Genomic DNA, 20022 nt, shown 5'->3' with positions numbered 1-20022 from the left:
GTAGAATACCCCTGGAACCAATTCCAAATAGGAAGGAAGGAAGGAAGATGAGAAGGAAGGAAGATGAGAAGGAAGGAAGGAAAGAAGGGAGCAAAAAGGTGGGTCAGAGAAGAAGAGCATCTGAAATTTGTGGAATTCTAGAAGCCAAGGGAAGAAACTGCCTTAAGAAGAAAGATGCCAGGTGTGTCCTGGCCGCTGGTGGGCCATGAGTCAGTCATTCCTAGGATTCAGGAATTTGTCACTGGTGAACTCTGCAAAGGTGGATGAGGACAGTGCAAGTGGGAAAGCCTAAATGAGGAGGCTTTGAGAGACACTGGAGGAAGAAAAAAGAAAGTTATCATCATCAACAATAACAACAACAAAAACTGGAAACAGTTCCATGCTGTGAAATGGGAAAACAGCTAGAGGAAAACTGAATTTCTGTGTGTGTGTGTGTGTGTGTGTGTGTGTGTGTGTGTATGTGTTTGTGTGTGTGTGTGTGTTCCTACATAAAAGGTTAAAAATTTCATTTAGAACATATATGTGACACAAAATAAATAACACTATATGAATTTAGAACATATTGTGTGTTGGTAGAAATGAGCTCATGGAATATTATTTAGATTTCATAACAGACCTCACTTATCTTCTTCTTTTCCTTCCAATTTTACGGACTTTTTTTTAGTCAAAATCCCAATTTATAAATAAAAAATACACTCCTTACATCGAGCAAGTGAGCAAGGCCATGATCGAGCTGAGGGCTCTAGGGTCTTCCGACCTCACCCAGGTCATGGTTTACGGCTCCTATTTGTACAAGCTCCGGACCAAGTGGATGCTCCAGTCCCTGTCCGAGTGGCACCGCCAGCGGCAGGACCGAGGAATGCTCAGGCTGGAGGAATCCATGAATGCCCTTGACCTAGGCCCTTCGATGAAGTGAACCCAGCTTCCAGCCCATGTGGCCGGGACCAGGACGTGAGCTAGGTTGTGACCAGAGCTGGAGTGGTTGTGGCTTTAAACTCTGCTCTAACCTCTACAGCTACAGAATGAAGGACAAACCACACATTTCATGGTCTCTGCCTTGCTTTGAGTCCTGATGTGAATATCTCTTCAAGGTTACTAACTAAAAAATAAAGTTTTAAGTAGTTCCTTGAAAAAAAAATAAAAAAAATAAAAAAATACAGAAAAAAAATCAGTGTGTTCTTTTCATTTTTAATACAATTGCCCCTCTGTATTCATGGGTCCACATCTGTGATTCAACCAACCTCGGAGAGAAAATATTTGAGAAAAAAATGTGTATGAACTGAACATGTACTATTTTCTTGTCAATATTCCCTAAACAATTCTATATAATAACTGTTTGCATAGCATTTACATTGTGCTTGATAGTGCCAGTAATCTAGAAATGATTTAAAGTTTACAGAGGCTGTGTATAGGTCATATGCAAATACCATGCCATTTTGTATCTGGAACTGAAGCATCTGTGGATCTTTGTGTCTCAGAGGTCCTGGAACCAAACCTTCTCTGATACCAAGGGATGATGGTAATTTATTTCATTGGTTCAAAAGGATTATGATCAACAGACATTCCAGTAATTTTTCTTATAAGTAATTGTGTGAGCACCATAAATTTGTTTTATCTTGTGCTCTTTATCCTCTACCTGCAGGCCAAGATGATCCAAGAAATCGTAACATACATATATTTCTTGGCAATCCATTAAAAAGAGTATTCTGAAGACAAGTGACACAAAAACGGATGGTCAAACTTCTCAATTATGAAATCACTTAATTTTTTATATTCAGCCTTAGAACACTGGAGGGGGTTTTGTTGCTCTTTAGTAAAAGTTGAAGCTGGGCGTGGTGGCGCCAAGAGCTCATAATCCTAGCATTTGGGAGGCTGAGACAGGAGGATTTCAGTTCATGGATGGCTTTAGCTACTTCGTGAGGCCTTCTGCAACTTAGTGAGACCTTGTTTCAAAATAAAGAATAAAAATATAGTACTGAGGGTGTAGCTCAGAGGTAGAATGCCCCTGGGTTCCATCCCCAGTACCACAGGGGGAAAAAAAGAAAAATCACTTGAAGCTGGATGTGGTGGTGCACTCCTGTAATCCCAGTAGCTGGGAGTCTGAGAGACAGGAGAATCCCAGGTTGGAGGATATCCTCTCAGCAATTTAGAGAAACAGTGTTTCAAAATAAATAATAAAAAGGGCTGAAGATGTAGTTCAGAGGCAGGAATGCATCTGGGTTCAATCCCCAGTACCAAAAAAAAAAAAAAGTCACTTGATTTAAAAAAGGACAAAGTCAATCAAAAGGGCATAATATACAAACTTCAATTAGTACATGGATTATCTTAACATCTGTTTTTGCCCCATGCCAATGGATACCTTTGATAAAAATTATAAATTTAGTTAGTTCAAAAGAATATAAAAAATTACAAATCCTAGGACCTGAGTTGAATCTTGACACCTAGCACCTATGAATGTAACTTTATCTGGAAATATGGACTTTGCAGATAATCAAGTTAATATGAAGTCCGTAGGTAGACCTGAATCCAATATAATTGTGTTTGTGAAAAAGAGTAAATTTGGACAGAGAGACAGCCCTGCATTGAGGAAAGATTAAGAAAAGACACAGATATATAGATGGTGACCACCATCTATAGTTCAAGCCAAGGTACACCTGAGGCTACCAGAGTCTAGGAGAGAAGAATGCTATAAAATCTCCCTCACCGATTTCATAAGGAACCAACTCTGCCAGGCATGGCGGCACATACCTATAATCACAGCTACCTGGGAGGCCGAAGTAGGAGGATGGTAAATTCGAGACCAGCCTGGGCTCTCTCAAAATGTACTGAAACAAGAGTCAAGTATACAACTCAGCGGTCTACCACTTATTAAGCATGCCCAAGGCCAAAGGCTCAAGACTCAGTACAACAAAACAAAGAAACAGGAGATCCAACCCTGCTGATACCTTGATCTTTGAATAATGGTAACTGTGAACTATGACAGAATAAATTCCTCTTGTTTAAGCCATCTAGTGTGCGGCAGTTTACTATGGCAGCCCCACAAAACGACTACACTCATTAAATTTAGCAAACGAAATTTACTCTATGTGTTCCTGAAGGCATTGAATGAGAAAACAAAAACATACCCAAAGAAGAAAATACATTTGCGCATTTGTTTTCTTAATTTGAAATTCTGTCTGAAAGGAAAAATTAAGGGGATTTTAGGTGGCAGTTGATTATTCCAGGTGCATTAAATATTTTATTTGCCTAAAAATGAATTATTTATATAATCAGAGAAGGAAAAAAAAAAAAACCTCTTCAAATAAAATTTATCACTGGCTTTTGTCTGTTAATTTCCAGATGACCATGACAGCTTGTTCTGTAGCATAGCCAGTTTGAGAACACTGTCAAGTAGCTCTCACAGGAGCAGCCTTATTTGTTTACAAGCGCCAGTTCACCAAATTCATCAGAGAGTAAAAGAGAATCACAGGGCTTGGAGACTTAATTTTGGATGTACCCATCTTTTGTCTGGATGGCCCAATTCCATGTGGTACCATTTGTTGAGTTTTTTTTTTTTTCACATCTCCATTGAGATGAACTCACATACCATAAAATTCAATCAAAACAACAATTCATTGAGCTCACAGAGTGTGCAACCATCAGCACAATCTAAGTTTAGAAAGCTTTCATTACTCCAAAAAGAAATCTTGTACTCATTAGTAATCACTCCCCACTTCCTCCCTTCCCTCAGACACAGGCAATCACTAATCTGCTTTCTGTCTCTAGATTTGTCTCTTCCGGAATCCTATTACACAAGTTCTTTTGTGACTGGTTTCTTCTATTTAGAAAAATGTTTTTAAGGTGTATCCATGTTACAGCATGCGCCAGCACTTCATTTTTATTCCTGAATAATATTCCACAACATGGATATACCACGTTTTATCTGTTCATCTATTGATGGCTATTTGTGTTTCTTGTAATTGTTGGCTCTTGTGAATAATGCTTTTATGACACTCATGTACGAGATTTTGTGTGGACATATGTTTTGTTTATCTTACATTATATTGACTGGAATTGCTAAGTTACTCCACATTCAACAATTTGAGGAACTATCTCGAATTACTTTCCAAAGTAGCTGTGCCGTTATAGATTCTCACCAGCAATGAACTATAGTTCTGTTTTTTTTTTAATATCCTCAACTCTTAATATTGTCCTTTTTTCAAATTATAGACATTCTAGTGGACAAGAAGTGGTACCTTTTTTTATTTGCATTTCTCTAATGACCAATAATATAAGATATTTACATATCTTCTTGGACAAATATCTATTCAGATCTTATATAATAAATATTTAGTCTTTGCCCCTAGTTTCTGGCACAAAGATCTTAATACACCTAGAATCCCTAGAGTTTTAAGTATGTATTTTGTATGTTAGTTAGATGAATGAGGGAGAAGGGTTACCTAGACAGAGTTAGTATAAAGTTTATTCCTCAAAAAGATAAAAGTATGCTAGAAGGGTTGAAAATTCAGCCTTAACCTGACCTTTGGGAAGAGAAGGGAGGCTTCAGGTTAAGATGTCAATGACTGAGCTGAACTGGGTGTGGTGGTACAAGCCTGTAATCCCAGAATTTGGGAGGTTAAGACTACAGGATTGCAGGTTCAAAGCCAGCCTTAGCAACTTAGTGAGATTATTAGCAACTTAGCAAGATCCTATTTCAAAATAATTAATTAATTAATTAATTAATTAATTAATACATGCTGGGGGTGTAGCTAGGTAGTGGAAAGCCCCTGAGTCCCATCCTAGTACAAAAACAACAACAAATGCTAATGATTTAGTTAGCTACCAGGACTATGTAATGAAGCCTCCATTAAAAACCTTAAACAAGGAGTTTCCAGGTAGTTGTTCTGAATACATCTCTGTGCTGGAAGGGTAGAGCACTCCAACTTCACAGAGACAGAAGCTCCTGCCTTCAAAACACTTCCAGACTTTGTCTTGTGGACTTCTTCATCTGACTGTTTATGTGTCCTTTATAATAAACTAGTAATCAAAAATAAAATGTCTTCCTAAATTCTGTGAGCCAGTAAGATCTGAGAAGCTGCTTACAGGAATCCTCAGTTGGTAGCCAATTGGTCAGAAGTAGGACTGGAGATTGAAGCAAGGGCAGACTTCTAGGACTGACCCCTTTAAGCTGTGAACCGGATACTAATTCTAGGTAGACAATATCAGAATTCAAATTTCTGGACACCTAGTTAGTGTCAGAGAGTTGGAGATCAGTTGTTGGTGCTGAAAAACCCTGCACAAAATCTTTGCATATTTTGTAACTGAGTTTTTTATTTGTTTGTTTGTTTGTTTGGTCTTTTGATTTTCATTATTAATTTATAATATTTTGTTTTGCAATACTGGGAATTTAACCCAAGATCACACACTTGGTAGGCAAGAACTGCGCCACTAAGCTACATTCACCAGCTTTTTTTTATTTTATTGTGACACAGGGTCTTGCTAAGTTGCTCAGGTTAGCTTTGATTTTATGATCTTCATGCCTCAGCCTCCTGATCAGCTAGGATTACAAGCATGTGCCACCACGAGTAGCTCTATAAGAATTGTTTATATGTCCAAGATACGAGTGTTTCCAGATATATCATATGCAATTATTTTATCCTATGGGTGCATTGTCATTTTATTTTATTTATTTTTATTTTTATTTATTTATTTATTTTATTTATTTATTTATTTATTTATTTTTGGTGGTACTGGGGTTCCTGGAAGCCCTTCTTCCTCCGGGCTACACTCCCAGACCTATTTTATATTTTTGAAACAGGGTCTCTTACGCCAGCACGGCTGGCTTCGAACCTGCGCGATCCTCCTGTCTCCGCCTCCCAAGCGCGGGGATTACAAGCGTGCGCCACCACACCCGGCTATTTTTATTTTTATTATTATTATTATTATTATTATTATTATTATTATTATTGGTGGTACTGGGGTTCCTGGAAACCCTTCAACCTCCGGGTTACACTCCCAGACCTATTGTATATATTTTTTAATTTGGAAACAGGGTCTCTTAAGCTAGAGAGGCTGGCTTCAAACCAGCGCAATCTTCCTGTCTCTGCCTCTTAAGTGCGGGAATTACAAGCATGCACCACCACTCCCGGCTCGTCATTTTATTTTCTTAATGGGATTCATTTAGCATTTTAATATTTTTGAGGTACTACAGATGGAACCCAGGGTCTTTCTACCTCCAGGCTACACTCCCAGACCTATTTTATATTTTATTTGGAAACAGGGTCTCACTAGCCAGGCATGGTGGCACACACTTGTAATCCCAGCACTTGGGAGGCTGAGACAGGAAGAACACACAGGTTCAAAGCCAGCCTCAGCTACTTAGTGAGGCTTTCAGCAACCTGTTTTCAAATAAAATATAAAATAGGTCTGGGAGTACAGCCCAGAGGTAGAAAGCCCCTGGGTTCCACCCCCAGTAACACACTAACACACACACACACACACACACACACACACACACACACACACACACACACAATGTCTCACTATGTTTAAGTTGCTGAGAGCCTCATTAAGCATTAAGTAGTTGAGGCTGGCTTTGAACTTACATGATCCTCCTGTCTCAGCCTCCCAAGTACTGGGATTACAAACATGCACCATCACGTCCGGCTTGACATTTTAATATTGATGACATTTGCTTTAACTCTTTTTCTTTTGTCACATGGGTTTTTGCTATTGTATCTAAAAAATATATTCCTTAACTCTAGGTCACAGGATAATTCATGTTTTTGTATGATTTTTTTTATAGTCTTAACTCTACCTTTAGGTCTATTCTCCATTTTAGGTTAATTCTTTAGATTGAGTTGATTTGAGATGAGGTCTGTTGTTCATTTTAAAATATTCCATTTATCTCTTAAATCATTTTAAATGAAAAGCCAAATATTAATAACATGGTTTCTAAACCTTATACTGAGATGTTAACAGGATCAATCCAAAAAAAAGCCAGTTTTGTGTCCTGCTCAAGATATAGAATGAGATGCTTAGTTTGAGGTCAGAGGACTGGGATGTGATGCTCACTGCAAGGATATTGGTCTTTTGCCTCCTAGGGACATTCAAGAAGCCTTGTTGATTCTTTCTCAGAGGTAAATTGAGAAAAGATTCAATATCTCCCCCTAATCTCTAGGCGGAAATTATGAACATTAACAAAAAAATGTGACTTTAGAAACCTTTGAAAAGTGAACCATTATCAGAGGATATTCACTATAATCGATATGTTGACAAAGGCCTCTTTTCAAACCAGAAGGCAAAGGTTACAGGAAACCTCACTGAGAATAATAGTTGACTGATTCTTCTCAACATGATCAGGTAGAGGACAAGTTCCAGGTTCCTTCCTTAGGAGACACTCATAAAAAAAAGGGTTTGGGAATCCTGGGCTGTGCTGACCTAACCACAGATCTGCTCTATGGATTATAGTTATTATCCACATACATAAGGAGTCTAGCAAGTTCTGACAGGGGTGGCCTGACTTTAAATGGTAAAGATAGCATGAAACAGACTAAGCCTTGTCAGTCAAAAGAGGAGGAAGAAGTCATCTTCGTTTTCCCTTCAACAACTTGTGCCTTAAATGAAAAAGCATCACAAACTTTTTAAGTATAGGAGCCAGTATTGTCAAAAAGCAATACTAATAATTGGAGATGTCCAGTGTAAAGGTATCATTCCTAACTAAAAATGCCATATAAATCATCTCCCTAAGGATATGAAAGAGCTACTGAAGATCATGCTTATAGAAAATATCAAGCCGGGCGTGGTGGCGCACGCTTGTAATCCCCACGCTTGGGAGGCAGAGACAGGAGGATCACGCAGGTTCGAAGCCAGCCACGTGCGCTGGCTTAGGAGACCCTGTTTCCAAAATAAAATGTAAAAATAGGTCTGGGAGTGTAGCCCGGAGGTAGAAGGGCTTCCAGGAACCCCAGTACCACCAAAAAAAAAAAAAAGAAAGAAAGAAAGAAAGAAAGAAAGAAAGAAATTATCAAGATTGAACATATTTGAGCTGCTCCAATCCAAATAACCTCCCCTACCTCAAATGCATACTACATCTGATTCCCTTGGTTGTACATGGTCCCCGTTGCTAATTAATTTTCTTGCATTTTCCTCGCATATCTTTAATATGATAGTAAACTCCTTGAAACCAGGGTCTTCCCTTATGTTTTTCTGGCATCTCTAAAAGCCCATGGTAGCATTTGATCAGTAGGAAATGACTAGTTTAAGAAGCAGGTAAAAAATTGAATTCATAGAATACTGTATTAGGATGAATGTGAAATATACAAATTAATTTTGAAGGAGACTGCAATTTCTCAACTCAAATTGGAAGAAGGATTTCTAGTTCTCTCTATAGAGTGGTGGTAAGATTTTCTAAGGTATTCATTCATATCACCTTAATGTAGAACACATTTATAAAGTTGGGTTATGATATTCTATTTTTTCCTGTGGTTGAATCTATAAAGATATTCTCTGCCCTCACTCAAACCCATCCCTAATAAAAATCAAACATTCTATCTGCTAAAACCTGTGGAATAGATCTCATTAATATCTAGACAAAGAAGGAGATACTATAGATGAGCAAATAACACGACCTAACTGAGGGGGATTGGAGGGGAGAAGAGAAAAATCCTCTAATGCACATGATATACATTAGCAAACATATCCAAGTCAATCATTAAGCCAAACATGAGAAAAAGGGAGGGGTGAAAATGGGGCGGGAATTGAGTATGGGCTAATTGGGTGATGTGTGCATGTATGCCTCCACCATCTTGTACTCCATTAACATGTATGACTACAATGCACCAATAAAAAAATGTAAAAAAAAAAAATATTCACTGTAAGTAATTTGGTGCCATAACCCTATTTATACCTTGCAATTTCCAAATCATAATTTGGGGCCATAAAATATTTTATTTCTTTGAAAACAGATTTTTGGGAGAACTACGGATTAAACCTAGTATCTCAGATACACCAAGCAAGTGTTCTACCACTGAGCCACCTCCCCAGCCAAGCGTTGACCACTAAAGCTCAGTCGAAAGGTGTGCTACACATTTACAGACACAAATACAGGCACACATATTATATTCTATTATTAGTGAAAATGGGTTGTTTTTGTAAATGTGAAAATATCTCCTGTATGTCAGCTCTCCCTATATGAACAATTCCATGGAGATTCATTTCTTCAGCTTCTAGCCAACAGAGAAAAAAAATAACTCATGATGCCTTTCTGGTATGAAGTACAATGAAGTCGACTCATCAGAAATACACTAAAAATAGCCAGCTCTGATTGTAATCAGGGATAGAGAATGTGCATTTCTGTTCATCTTAATGTTCTGTTTCATTTACAAAAAAAAAAAAAAGAAAGAAATGGGCTTTTTTTTTTCTTGTTTTTCTCATGCCTCTTAATTCTGGTCAATCCAAAAGCAACTGAGTCCCCCTCTCCTGCCCGGTGATTTAAATTTTCACCACATGCTTAGCTCTTTCCAATCATTAGGCAAACTCTCAGGACCGCAGCAAGCCGGTGGGCACCGCTCACTTTCTTCTGTATGTGAATTGCTTGGAGGTTTTTATTTGGGTATTTGGACTGGTGTTGGCAAAAAAAAAAAAAAGAGGCCACTTCTACACCAGTCAGTGGTGGATGCAGCTCTCCAGAACTGGCAGGTCACAGGTGCCAAAAGCAAATGCCTACACGTGTGCTTTTTTAATGCAGGGTCAGCAATGAAGGATTCCCACCTAACCCAACCACTGGCTTGCTCTATGGGGCCTCATAGCCAGCATCTTGGTCGCAATTGCAATGCTCTCCCACTCCTCATTTTGGACCATCTGCTTTGGCTGGAGGCCCGGCTGTTTCTGAAATGTTCTGTCTTTTCGCAAATGGTTTTCTAGAGCTCCCACAGGAATACTTCCAGAATATTCCTTCTATTCTTTCTCCCTTCCCCTTCTCTGCTTTAAAAGCAGAAATCTGCCTTTCCAGTTTTACTGCTGCCCAGAGACTCTGTTCCTTGACACCAGGCAGCCTTGGGCTTCCTACTGCCTTCTGTTCTGACCAACAAGCTTCCTAAGGTATGGCCATTTTAGTTACTGGAAGGGGCTTATGATTTCTCTCTACCTTTCAACAAGAGGCATTGACTGGTGGTTAAAGAACTTCAGAGTTTCTCCCAGTTGATGATGCAGTTTCCCAGTGAGAGTCAATCATGTATGAAGCCTGTGTTGAAACATTTCAGCTGTTCATTTCTGTCTTCTAGGTGAAACTAAAAGGGGTGCGTGTGTGCATGTGCATGTGTGTGCATGCGTGTGTGTGTGTGTGTGTACATGCACACGCATATGCATACAAGAGCTCATACATCCTGCAGGATGTGTGAGGAGGGAGTACAGAGTATCATTCTTTAGCATCTGTCTCTCAAAACTGCTCTAGTTTCTCTGATTTGTTTCCATAGGAGCAAAAAAGGAATATAGACAAATGGAGAATTCCTACAGCAAAGAGCTCGTGACTTTTTTTTTTTTTAATGTCCATGCCCAACCTATTTAGGAATTTCCAGATACTTTGTCTTTTTGAGAGAGAGGATGGAGATGTAGCAGTGGGAGGCATATGCCTAAGTACTGAGCTGGGAACACGGCGACATTTTCCTGAAGTTCTGTGACCCTTATATTTCTACTCCTGTCCATATGAATGCATTTCTATGACTTTGGGTCTTAGTCTGACATGAATTGACACAGAGAGTGACTTCTTCATAATTTCCCAAACATACTTTATAAATCCTGCTTTTAAAACTATGACTTACTGTTTCACAAATCTGTTTACAATGAAAATGTTGTCTAAATGGAGCACATGTATTTTCAACAGCAAATAATCATACGGTGATTACTTAAGAAAAACGTAGCATGTTTTGAAATCTTTGAAATAAAAAAGCAAAGTATTATACAGGTTTGAGATGTATACATGCTCATATCTGTCAAAACTCAGGTTCATTTTACTGTACGTTGTTTACCTTTTTCAAAGGCATGGTGGCACACATTGTAATCCCAGTAGTTGGAGGCTGAAACAGAAGGATCATGGTTTGCAAACAGCCTCAGCTACTCAGTGAGGCCCTTTGCAACTCAGTGAGACCCTGTTTCAAACTAAAGAATAAAACATAAGGATGAGAGTGTAGTTCAGAGGTATAATGCCCCAGGGTTTCATCCTTAGTACTGCAAAAAAAAAAAAAAAAAAAAAAAGAAAAAGGTAAACAAGTATTAAACTCTAGATAACAACTGAATGCTGAAGTATAGGGGAGCAGGAAAATATTGATGTCTGCAACTTCCTTTGTAGGGCTTCAAACAAAGGATGGGCAGATTTACCTGGTCAAGCAAATACAGGAAAATGATAATTATAAAATTAAGATGATCGATTGCTGTAATCTGAATGCTTTGTGTCCCTTAAATTTATATATTAAAATTTAGACCCCATGTGAGGGTATTTGGAAGTGGAGCCATTGGGAGGTGATTAGTTACGAGAGTAGAGCTTCATGAATCAAATCAATGTCCTTTTAAAAGGGGCTCCAAACCATTACTTTATTCCTTCCACTTCATGAAGATATAGTGAGAAGATGCTTCTATTAAAAAAAAAATGGGCTCTCACCAGACATTGAATCTGCTGGTGCCTTAATCTTGGTGGGCTCTCACCAGACATTGAATCTGCTGGTGCCTTAATCTTGGTGGGCTCTCACCAGACATTGAATCTGCTGGTACCTTAATCTTGGACTAGCCAGCTTTCAAAACCATGAGAAATAAATTTGTTTGTAAGTACCCAGTCTGAGGCATTTTATCACGGAACCTCAAGTGAACTAAAACTTTACTATTTATGTCTTCACCATACACATTTTTTTTGTATGCTAAAAGACTTTTTTTAAAAATCACCAAATGTAGACATGGGAGAGAGTAATTGGTAGGTTTGTTCCATTGTGGCACAATTCAACGTATGAAGCCAGGTGTGGTGGTGCACGCATGTAATCCCTGCATTCGGGAGACTGAGAGAGGAGGATTAAAGTTCTCGGACAGCCTCAGCTACTAAGTGAGGCCCTCTGCAACTCAGTGAGACCCTGTTTCAAAATAAAGAATACATGGCCGGGCATGGTGTCGCATGCTTGTTATCCCCGCTTTTGGGAGGCAGAGACAGGAGGATCGCGCAGGTTCGAAGCCAGCCACGTGCGCTGGCTTAGGAGACCCTGTTTCCAAATAAAAATGTAAAAATAGGTCTGGGAGTGTAGCCCGGAGGTAGAAGGGCTTCCAGGAACCCCAGTACCACCACAAAAAAAAAAAAAAAAAAAGAAAGAAAGAAAGAAAGAATAAAAAATAGGGCTGGGGTGTAGCTCTGAGGTAGAATGCCCCTGGGTTCTATCCCCAGTACTGCAGAAAGAAAGAAAGAAAGAAAGAAAGAAAGAAAGAAAGAAAGAAAGAAAGAAAGAAAGAAAGAAAGAAAGAAAGAGAGAGATATGATCTAGGCTTTAACTTCACTCTACAAAATGACTCTCAAATGTGTGTGTGTTTGTCTAATAATCTATGATTTTCTGTTACAAACATGGATCAAATGTCCAGAAGTCGTCAATTCACAGGAAATTGGGACTCTCATTTATTGAAGTTATTTAGTCCAAAGGAAACATTCAACATCCTGTTATCCAACATTTTACCATTCGGAAAGTGCTAATGTGCCTTACTGATGGTCTCATCTCTCTCAGTGCAAACTTCTCATCGGGTGCCAAGTGCTGATGCCAGAAACACAGTGTGCGGGCATAACCTCTCCAAATCCAGGGCTGGTAAAGATTGGTCTGGATAATTACAGAGTAAACATTGAGATGCTGTCCCATGGTGCTCTACCCAAATTAGTCTAATGTGACTGTGCACCTCACTGCCCTTTCAAATCCCATCGCTTAGGAATCTGACACCCAGGCAGAGTGGGCAGCCACCAAGGAGATTTGGGGGACCAGTCTGAAGTTAGGCCCTTCTCCTCACTCCTTTTTCTTGCCCCCCAAATATTTTTCTATTTCCAGGTGAAAACATATGCATTAATGATTTAATCATTTGAATGACAGCTCACTTTATTATTAAAAATATAACTACTAGAATGGGCAGCCCATCTAACACAACATGGCTAAGGATTTTCAGATCCTTTGCAGAAAGCACTTAATATTAGGAAGAAAAGAAGGGCTATAAGGAGAGTTTTCTCCCCACCTCAAGTGATTTTCTCCTAAGCAGCTCTTACCACAACTGTAACTCATCCTATGGGCTGAAATGAGACCTCATATCCAGAGAATCTTTTATTAACCCATATGAAAGTCATCTCACTCCCATAGTTTATTCTTCTTTAACTCATTCAACCAACTAAAAGTTTTTTGAGACGCTGTGACTTATTATAAACTACTCCAAGTTTAGAGGAAACAGGAGAAACACCAGCTAAAAAGCTTTTTGCGATGCTGTGACTTATGATGAACTATGCCAGATTCAGCAGACACAGTGGAGAACATGACAAAACAAATCTGGCTCTTGCCAATGAGGGAATGACTTTCTTGGTTTTAGCATTGAAGGTCTCATGTCTCAGAAGCCCCTCAGACCTAGGCAGAATTAAAGGGCTGGTCGCTTTAGTCTGATGAATTATACTGAATGCAGTTATAATTGTGTGAAAAAGTACAAGATGCTCAGATCGTGTATAACCAAAGTACTTCCTTTAGCCTGTGAAGTCAGAGAAGAACTGAGAGTTAAGGAAAAGAACGATCAGGGAATTCCAGGTAAAGAAAAACCTACAAAGTATCTGATATAAGTAAGATTTTACATATATATAATCACACAATCATATACACATGTATATGTATGTATACCTATGTATATATCAACATATATAATCATATATATATATATAATCATATAAGAAATATATAAGAAATACAGAGTAACCTTATGTTCTGTTTGCTGGTAACGATCCCGGCTGTAGCCCATTATTCAGAGATAATCAATAATCGTGTCCTCTTTAACTCTCAAACACATCATGATTTAGATTGAATTATATATTCACCCTAGAGAAACTGTAAGGTATTCATGTAGCTATAATCAAGGGACTGAGATACTGCTGAGATACTGAAAAATTTATTATCCAGGATCTGGAGGGATATCACAATGGTTTGATATATTTTCATCTAAAATATAAGAAAATTGAGTAGAGTCATACACAGGCAAGTAGCATGATCTTATGTGAATCTGAAACAAATCAGATGTTTTTAAACAAATCAGTGCTATGAGAGAACCACCTAGCAGAACTGTTGCCACTGCATGGGCCAGAGATGATAGAGGGTAAATTTGAATGAAAACATCTGAAATGAAGCTAAGCTGACAATGCAAAAAATATCCAGGGGGAAGAAATGACAGAACGCATTGTTATGGCTGACAGGTCTAAAGAGGGGGAGGAGAAGTTTCCACCATCAGCAACTTGGGCTGAGCTCAGCCTTGGAGAGTGACTTTCACGGGGAACACCACACAGGCTTCACTGCAATGGAAGCAAAGGAGATGAAAGAAGAGAAGTTCAAGATGGTGTCCAAACCAGGTGTCCTAGGGCACACCTCTAATTCCAACACTTGGGAGGCTGAGACAGAAGGACCACAGGCTGATGGCCAGACTTAGCAACTTCCTAAGAGTCTCAGCAACCCAATGAGATCTGTCTCAAAATTAGGGGGATGAGGGGCTGAGGGCATAGCTTGGAAGTAGAATGCCTCTGGACTCAAGCCCCAGTATAAATAAATAAATAAATAAATAAATAAATAAATAAATGAATAAATAAATGGCTTTCTGGTATAAGCAACTGGCTGGACAATATAATTTAGGGAAAGGAAACTGAATCCTACTGCACCATTCTGGAAACTGTCTTATAATACACATAACTCTATCCCTTATCTACACATGCATATCTCTCATTTATGTGCATATTTTTTGTTTTGAATCTGACGTTCCCACCAAACTGTCAATACTCAACAACAGGGACCAAGTGAGATTTCTCTCCCCTATCACCCACAGAGCCTAACAGGTACCTGACATGAAGTTAAGCCCTTGAAAACTTGGAAATGGGTAGAAAAATTAGCAGGTGGCTAAAAGGATTTGCTTCTGCAAAGAGAAAACAAGACATAGAAGAACTAGAGTAGTAAAAGAAAAAAACTCTAAGCTATTGACCAACTGCTAATTAATCCAACTCAATAGTCCTATACAAAAGTCCATGACCCTTTACTGTAAAGGGCTAGTAGTAAATATTTTAGACACTCAGCATATTGTCTTTGTGACAATTGATCTACTTTGCCATTTTAATGAATAAGCCATAAACATTCATGGGCAAATGGGCGTGGCTATGCCCATTGACACTGTTTTATGCCTACTGAACTGTGAATTCCATTTAGTTTTCCTATGTCATAAGATATTATTATTCTTTTAATTTTTTTCTAAACACTTGAAAATACAAAGTTATCTTAGCTTTTAGCCCCTATGAAAACAGGTAATGGCTGAATTTGGCTTTAGGGTTGTACTTTGCAGAACTCTGGGCCAATCTGTCTGCTCTTTCAACAGGGAGGATAGCAAAGCTTCTTACCTTACATATTCTCAAATAGAATTATTAAAAAGCTCACCCTAACTGCCTTCCCTTTCTCCTTGTCTCAAGAACAAGGGAAACATTAAAAATCTTACCATGCCTGATCTCTAAGTCATGTTTTTTAAATGGCTTTGATTTCTTAAATGTCTTCTCTTTTCTCTTCTTTGGGGCCTGCTTTCTCTCTCCGCCTTCCCCCATTTAATTCTTCCCTTTTTTGTGTGTGTGCAAGTTTGTTCTCTCATGGATAAATCTTGCTTTTACTACCAGAAGCATTACTGGGTTTGACATTTTTAGTGAGGATGCTGAGATTTCTCCTGTTTTTGTTTATCACTTGCCTTTTCACAATCATGGACAGCCTCAGACCTTCCTAAATGAAGGATTGATGCTTACCCAGCATGACCCACACCTGGAAATCTATTAACAATTAACAGCTAGTAAAAACAGGAAACCCAAAGATCCTGAGGCTGCCAGCATCAGGGGAGGTGAGGGCCAATTTAAACTGCTGATGATGTGCACAGGACTTAATATATTAGTTCCTATCCGCTGGCATCTGAAACTCTGCGCTGGCCATAAATATGATTTATTTGTTTAAAGATAAACACTATTCTATGTGCACAATAATTTGTGGAACTAAACTAAGACATACAAGTGAAAAGAAGAGTAACAAAGCAATTAGACCCAGGCTGGAGGTCATCACTAAAATGTGTCTCACTAAACATGTTCCTGCCAAAAGGACTTGTATCCAGTGCCAACCTACCCCTGCATGGGAATTGCATGTCAAATCAAGAGCAGCATCTGCCCAGATGCACAGCTTAAAATATGAAAGAGAATTTGACTCGAACCATGAAAGGATTAGAATACCATCAATGGAAACACTTGATTATTTTTTTCCATATGCAGACTAGGTAGGGACAACTTATGGTAATGACCAGAAATATTTTGGAGGGAAGCTGTCCTTAATACTCTGAATATAGTAAGGACTGGGAAGAAAAAGTGGAGGCTCTAACTGTATTTGCAAGCCAGTTCCCATTCAGTCTATCACAGGGTAAGGATGCCCTTGCTCTTTTGGTCTTAGAAAATAGAAAGCTGAGCCAGGCATGGTGGTGCATGCTTGTAATCCCCACGCTTGGGAGGCAGAAACAGGAGGATCACGCAGGTTCGAAGCCAGCCACCTGCGCTGGTTTAGGAGACCCTGTTTCCAAATAAAAATATAAAATAGGTCCGGGAGTGTAGCCTGGAGGCTGAAGGGCTTCCAGGAACCCCAGTACCACCACCAAAATAAAATAATAAAAATAAAAAAAAATAGAAAGCTGATGGTCACCATTGTTCTGGAATAGAGCCCTTTCTTTGGGAATAGGAGATGGGAGAGGAGGTGGACCACAGCCACAGCACCCCAGTGACTGTCACTTAAGAGATGTTTTCTCTTCATTTCCCACCACACAGGACACCTGCAAAGACCACCAGCAGTGTGGTCGTCTTATCCAATGATCTGGAACCTCTGAGTATTTCTGCTATTGAAAAAGTAGTACTTCCATTTCCCAGCTGACTCATCTCTGTAACTGGTCACTTTAGAATGTTGCAGTACAATAAAGTAGGTGTCAGGTATGTGGGGTCCAACTGAAGGGTACTGAAATTCCTCAGCCTCAATGACAAGTGGTACCGCCTGCCAGAGATGACTATGCAATTCTAATGTGCGGATGCACCCAGGCCCTGCATAATCAGAAGAAAGGGCTGTGCTTCTTCTGTGCAACATTCACTGGCCTGTGGAAATAAACCCTTTCTCCAAACTGCTAATTCTGAAAGCCTTCAGTGGACAGAGCCAGGGGAAAGGAGAAAAAAATATACAGTTTAAAGGCATGCTCTGAATTTGCTAATGGGCATGCACGGTCCTCTCGAAACTAAAATAGAATTTTTGATGAAGTACCTCGTGGCAAATTTGAAATATTAGCCTGGGGGGCCCAACAAGACATAATTCACTCCACTGGTGAGAACAAATCTCATTTCCACATCCATTGCTCTAAACTCATTATCAACCCGGAGGGAAATGCTGGCCTAGAGCAAGTTTTAATAAAGACACTGGTGGAACCCTTGCTAGAGTACTAAATGCAATAATGAGCAACCAGCCACTTGGTGGCAATGGACCCCTGGACCTGTGGAGACCCAAGCAGGCAGCTTCTGAATGGCTTAATGCTCCATCCAGGGCAGAAAACAACATTCAAGAAAGATCCCATTACTTTACTCGATAATTCGTCACCTAAGACACTTTTTAGCTTAAACAACCCGATTGCCAGCTTGCCTTTAAGTGAACAATTGCTGAGAATAATATCTTATGAATTAATTTTGATTTTAAAAAGAAGAAATAAATACAGTAGGGTAATTAAAAATAATAATAATAACTTTGGGGTCTGAAAGACCTAGGTTCAAATTTAAGATCTAAGGTAAATCTGTTCCACTAAGAATGAGCTCTTAGCTAAGCACGAGCTGTCTGTTTAAGTCTATTGTTCTCTGCCTTGTCCCACAAATGCCTTGTCATATAATAGATGCACAAAAAACACATGTAAAATTGATCGACCCTTGAGGATTTCCATGAGGATTCAGAGAGCCAATATATGTAGAGCCTTTAGCATGTTTCCTGGCTTAAGGTAGATCTACAACAAATTCAGAATAAATTGACTGCTAGCTCGAAGCTCCTGGTGGAAAGGCCACAGGAAGAACTTAGAATGAAAACCTGAACCAAATTGAAGAGATGTGACAGCTGTTGAGGTCTGGCAGGAAGGGGCCAGGTCCTGGGGGATCAGATGAGGGTTACCTAGGAGAACACGGCAGGGAGGCTGGGTAGCCTACTTTACAAAGCAAGGAGGTATCAAAGAAGAGCCAGATCAGCGCCAGCAACAATAGTGAGGGATCCATCCTTGCTATTCAGGTGTCAGCCTTAAAGAGCAGACTATAAGGTTGTCCTGGATTTCTGGAATGTATTTGGGCAGGTTCAGCCAAATGCAAAGGTGAAGACTGTTTCTAGAGAAAGTACATAGGAGGTATCAGGAGAGAAGTACCACATGCCCAGAGTATAAACCTGTCCTGCCCTATTAAGTGAGGGCTTCTCCTTCTCCTCCCCCACTATCCATTCATTCTAACAGCCAACCACATGCAACCTTCTCTATACCAGGTGGTGACTACCTTATTCTATCTGTTGTTTTCTTTTCTTTCTTTCTTTCTTTCTTTCTTTCTTTCTTTCTTTTTTTTTTTTTTTTTTTTTTTTTTTTGCAGTACTGGGGATGGAACGCAGGGGCATTCTATTTTCAAGCTACACCCCCAGCCCTGTTTTTTACTCTTTATTTGGAAACAAGGTCTCACTGAGTTGCAAAGGACCTCACTAAGTAGCTGAGACTGTCCATGAACCACAATCCTCTTGTCTCAGCCTTCCAAATGCTGGGATTAGAAGCATATGACACCACGCCTGGTTGCCAATCTAATTTTTATGTTGTCTTTATGTCTGAAATAATCTACACAATCTCTCCATTTGTGAAGAGAAGAAAGAGAGAGAATGGATGCATTCTTATGAAGTGGGGCTGTTTTCTATCTTGATTAATATATATCTTATGTCCCCCAAACAGCACACTACTTCTCTACATCAGGAGAGAAGTAACTCTCTCTAGCCAGTTACTCCCCTGCATGACTCACACACACAAACACACACACACACACACACACACACACACACACACACACCACTTATCACAAACTGAAAGAAAGTCAAAAGCTGATTCACAGTGTGTGGACTGGGACGTATAGCTTTTTCCTGAAAACAGCAACTTTGCACTGACATATTTAGTAGCTCTCACATGCAAAGTAATCAGAAAGAGTATCAGTAATATTACACACACACACACACACACACACACACACACACACACCATTAGGGGATATCTCTACCTAGTTATTCTCACAGGCAGGATTCCTCAATAGACTCTGGTTGTAAAAAAACCTCTTATGAGCCAGGGCTGTTGGTACCAGGAAAGTAGCTTGGGAAAAAGTCTAGAGCCCCCTCCCCTTTAAAAAAAATACTGTCATTGGTGCTTTATAGTTTTACATCATAATGTAGTTCATAGTCATAGGGACCGACGTGCATATAGCACTTGGAGTCTTTCCCCTGGCTCCTCCATTCCCTTCTTCCCCATACAGGATAGAGATTAGCACTGGTAATTTCATATACATATACAATATCCATGGAAGTGATTTAGTAGCAATTATCCATCAGAGCTGATTCTGTGGTCTACCTACTTTCCAGCTGACTACTCCAACCTATTCCTCTCTGTCCTCCCCTGCTGCTGACCCTTCAGTCTAGTCCCAGCACGGCCATGCCTTCATCATTAGACTGTCTCTGCAACACACATGAATCTCCATTT

General features: G+C 39.5%; 1 protein-coding gene across 4 annotated transcripts in view; it reads right to left on the bottom strand.

Moving 5' to 3' along the window:
• Positions 1-20022, bottom strand: part of CTNNA2 (catenin alpha 2) — a gene marked incomplete at both ends in the record, with an annotated part of 1014669 nt that overhangs the window by 325618 nt on the left and 669029 nt on the right. The gene's annotated exons all lie outside the window — the stretch shown is intronic.

Source organism: Muscardinus avellanarius (genome assembly GCF_963383645.1).
Source record: "Muscardinus avellanarius genome assembly, chromosome: 15".
NCBI classification, from domain to species: Eukaryota; Metazoa; Chordata; class Mammalia; order Rodentia; family Gliridae; genus Muscardinus; species Muscardinus avellanarius.
The sequence above is the reverse complement of the archived record's forward strand: the minus strand, read 5'-3'. Positions and strand labels throughout refer to the sequence as shown.